This window comes from Cryptomeria japonica, chromosome 7, assembly GCF_030272615.1.
Source record: "Cryptomeria japonica chromosome 7, Sugi_1.0, whole genome shotgun sequence".
Lineage (NCBI taxonomy): Eukaryota > Viridiplantae > Streptophyta > Pinopsida > Cupressales > Cupressaceae > Cryptomeria > Cryptomeria japonica.
The window spans coordinates 166170693-166175320 of NC_081411.1; the positions used below are offsets into that span (position 1 = coordinate 166170693).

The 4628-nt window shown below is 28.0% G+C and overlaps 2 long non-coding RNA genes across 3 annotated transcripts; one reads left to right on the forward strand and one right to left on the reverse strand.

The window, feature by feature from the left end:
* Window positions 1-1227: 1227 nt before the first annotated feature.
* Window positions 1228-2116, reverse strand: LOC131857106 (uncharacterized). Its single transcript, XR_009358542.1, has 2 exons — window positions 1746-2116; window positions 1228-1609 (listed from the first exon to the last, which is right to left on the reverse strand). It is a non-coding gene; the product is annotated as an uncharacterized LOC131857106 (long non-coding RNA).
* Window positions 2117-3493: 1377 nt separating this feature from the next.
* LOC131068787 (uncharacterized) lies at window positions 3494-4628 on the forward strand. 2 transcript variants are annotated; one of them, XR_009112063.2, is made up of 4 exons: window positions 3494-3569; window positions 3656-3753; window positions 3880-3965; window positions 4063-4628. It is a non-coding gene; the product is annotated as an uncharacterized LOC131068787 (long non-coding RNA). The 2 variants fall into 2 exon arrangements; XR_009112062.2 differs by lacking the exon at window positions 3494-3569 and having other exon boundaries at window positions 3576-3753; window positions 4063-4627.

Below are 4628 nucleotides of genomic sequence, written 5' to 3' on the forward strand. Positions count from 1 at the left end.
GAACATCCTATAATCATACAATGTTAAGTGGATTAATCATAATAGCTTCCAATGATGACACATATGTATATTTTGAATTAGCTCATATATCTTAAATGCATATAATCTAAAAATAGATATATATTAATATAAGCACCTCAACATTGATACATTTCCATCTTTTAAATAGAATATTTTTATGTACCAAAACTACACAATATAAAATTCAATTATTTTTAGCCCTCTTACATTTATTTATTATTAATCATTGTATTGAATCACCCAATATAATCCAAATATTAATACAAAACTTAAATATATAATTATCCAATACAATGTTTATAGCCAAACGGTTGTAGCTCAATTGATGATGACGACGATGATGATATGTGATATAAAAAATATTATAAATATGATAATATATAATAAGTTATCTTTATTTAAAAATTATGATAATTTTATAATATAAAATAAAATTCTTATATTATAATATAATATAGATTAATAAATCACCTAATCTAATTTTTTTAAAACAAGCAAATATATCAATTGTCTACTAGACAAGCTATAAACAAATTTCATGGGATATAGGGGAAGGGGCCTAATTACCAATCGTGTTCCAATAACCGTACATTGGATTTGGCTAATTCAAAACCTAGTAAAAAATCATCTAATGGGCTAGGATGTAGGGGTAGGGGCCCAATTACATTGGATTTTGCTAATTAAAACCACACTAAACAAACATCTAGTGGGCAAAAGAGAATATGTATCAAATGTCAACTCAAAATGACCATTTTTTGACCTTAGTGCACATAACGAAGCACACCTCATCTAACTACTCTGAAGTCAAAACATTAGATATAAGCACTTAAGTCGCATATAAAAAAAACAAAAAAGAATGTAAAAATCCAATGTACCATTGAGAAGCTTAAAGTGCATGATATTAGTAGAAAAACCCAATAGAAAACTATGCTAAACAAAACCAGCCTTCCAAAAGAGAAAAAAACATGCATATACCCACTCTCTTGGAAATAAATAAGAATCCACTTAAGCTTATAAAGACAATTAGAAGGATTTTATCATTTAAAAATATTTTTTATTAAAAATTAAAAAAATTAATATTGATCCAAATCAGTTTTTGCAATACAGTGATTAATCATAACATTGTACTAATGATTATCAAAATCAAACCACCTTGAACCATTGGACTCGTTGATTTACATAAGATACTAATACAATAACAAAGTATAACAAAGTATAATTAAAATCCTCAGTTATACCTATCATTCACATAATGTATACATGATACAATATAATTGTTAATACATGAGAAAACCTCTCCTGCGTCTTCCATTCTCAAAGATCTGATTTTTCCAAGAAAAATGCATTCCCAAATAACACTGCATAATATAAGAGACATCAGATTTCCACAATCCATGAATTATTGATCTTTTTCCGGATTAGATTGTGTGTGAATATTTTGCATCAATGTTTCAGATCACACTCTGTGATCCATCATCAGAATGAAAATACGTCTGAACTCAACCAGAACTCCCACCATTAACATAGTTATATAACCATCTAACACCAAAAGATACTGCCAATCCAAAAATACCTCCAGAAAAGAGGCCTGCAAGTGTCACAAATATCAGTATTCCTGCCACAAAAGCCCCTGCCAAAAGCAGGAAAGTTGCAAACAGCGCTGCAAAACACAAAATATGAGTCAAATTCGGTGGATGGTCGTTGATATTGCTCAAAACACTTACACATCTCAAAATCTCTGTTAATCTGCCATCGCCATGGGTTTTAGGATTCTTATGATCCCTCTGCTTACGATCCCTGTAACTCATTATAACTCTAATTATTAAAATCTTGATTTCTTCGTTCTAAGTTAAAAAATTGGTTATCCTCTGATTCAAAATTTAACGTATGTTTTAAAATTCTGGGGATTTAAATTTATTTTTTTTCAATTGAAATAAAAGGAGAATTACAGACATGAACAAAAGGCTGATCAACAAATCAGCATTATAAATTACTGTTTATATGCAATTATAAAACATTATACAGCTGATCAACAAATCGACAAAATAACCAGTTGTACATGTGCAACTAAACAAAAGCATTAACAATAGAATAGCTGATTTGGGGTTTTCTTTTTCATTGGACTGCAATTGCTTTTTTTATATATATTTTTTATTTTTATCTGATTTCGTCTATTATTTTAAAAGGAATATTATTTCCTTCACAGACAAGGAAGTATTCTTTTATTAAATTGGTTTTAGTATATTTTTCTATCACTTTTTTATTAATTATTATAGTATGTAACTTTATTCTTAAGATTGAAGAAGAATTAACTTAATTTTATATTTTCCATATGAGTATTATATAAATAATAGTTTTTCTAAATACTTTATTTTCTATTTTCTGTTTTATTTTTTTCATTTCATTAAAATATTTTTTTATATTTGTTTTGTTTATTATGTTAAAAGGAATATTACTTCTTTCCTTTAAACAAGAAAATCGAGCATTTTATCTGATTTCGTCTAATATATTTTAAAAAATATTACTTCCTTCTCTTAGATGATGAAATCTTCTAATATTCTCGCTCTATCTTTTATTAAATTGATTTTAACTTTTTTTTTTCTTCTCATAAAAAATGTACTTTCCAGAAATGATTTCTTAGTTATTTTATAAAATGACTTAAAATTAGTATATCACTCAATCTTTCATTTTTTAGTGGAAAAATAATTTATTTAAATTAATAGTTTCAATATATTAATATATAATAAAATAATTTAAAGTTGATATAAAAACCTAAAAAATCTATAGTAAACATTTAATTCTTTATTTTTCAATTCTTTTAAATAATAACATAAAAAGAAAAATCAATTCTTTTGATTTTAGTCGTTTTTACCGAAATATTGAAGGTACAAAGAATATTAGTTAACAAATTATCTATTATGATTTTGAGTTATAATTTGGATGTTTCCAACAACCTTTTGAACAACTAATGTATGAACTGGTCTTTTTATTTTATTATTTTTTCAACGAAGATGTTAAAACATTTTTTTTCTTTTTTCTAAATGATTATGTTTGTGAAAATTATTAATTAAAATTCATTTTCACTTGTGTTATGGTAATTAGTTTTTTCCTAAATAATAGTAAAATTTCTTAGAGTTAGATAGAGTTTGCTTTCAAATTATGGTCATAAAAACAACCCTCTAGTGCTCATTTGTCCTCCATCTCTTAAAAGTCATAACGATTACATATAAACTTGAGCTGATGTATAATGTTTTCAAAACTGTATAATATTTTAATTGAAACATTCACATGTGAAAGTATTTGACTTAAATTTTTTTTTTTTTTTATTGTACAAAACTTCATTTATGATGTTATAACTATATTTTTCTATTAATTTTTTTTAATTATTATCATATAATAAATATATTACTATTAAACTAAACATTTAATGTAAAATGTAACAAAATAAGATGATTCCTTAGGCTTTCTACTTAAACAATATCCCTAAAAATTGTCAAACAATTTAAGACACTATATAACGAGATCAAAGACAGTTTGAGATACTACTGGTAATCTTATCTCCTCTCGTCAGAATTAGCATTTTGAACAATATTCAAATGATTTGCATTGACAACCTTTCCCATATTCTGTACAGCTAAAAACAGGGTACAAGAAACAGAGCACATCGAGTACGAGGCAAAATCAAGAGAAACCCTCCAATAAAGTATACAAATATGAAGCGTCAAATAACAGGTATGTACTGTATAGGTATATGGTATCTAAGAAAGACTAAAATTGAAAAATTGATGTCACCTGTATACTCAGTAGAAGCAGTTGGAAGGATTCATAACTAACATGCTAAAGACGACTTTCTTGTAGAACCTTTCTTAAGAATGGACAGACACGCGAAATGTTTGATAGAATGCCTCGAAGAGGTTTCATCTCATGGAATGCCATAATTGCATGTATGCACAAAATAGATTCGTTAATTAAGTCTTGGAATATGCACAAAATAGATTCGTTAATTAAGTCTTGGAATATGATAACAAATCTAACTTGCAGGTGCAAGTCAAATTTCCCAACCTTTGCCAGAATCTTTCCGTCCTGTCCCAAAATGGGATCGGGAGCTTTGGAACATGGTATGGACATCCATCAAAACATTAGTCAGATGTAGCTGCCACTTCCCTGATGGACATGTATACAAAATGTGGAAGCATAGACATGGCACGTGAACTGTTTGACATAATGCTTCAAAGACGTGCCATCCCATAGAAGGATTGCAGGATATGCACAAAATGGATTTTTGCAACGATCCTCTCAAAATCTTTGCACTCTGGCACATATCCTGACATTGTAAGCAAAGCCTTCTATGTGCACGCATTCTATGTGCAGGCAGCCATGCAGGTTTAGTGGATGAGGGTTGGGTTTTATGGAAGGGGTTTCTTAAAAATAGAGTTGGAGTTGTTAAGATTCTTTATAATATTTTAAAGTTTATGGTCGCATGAATTTTATGGTACAGTTCAGCTTAAAAGTTTAAGTTCAGATTTAAGGAAGCTAGTGGTCTCATGAATTTTGATGCTGGTCTTCTATATTCTGTGCAGTGTTGATGGAGTGTATAAAAAAATTTA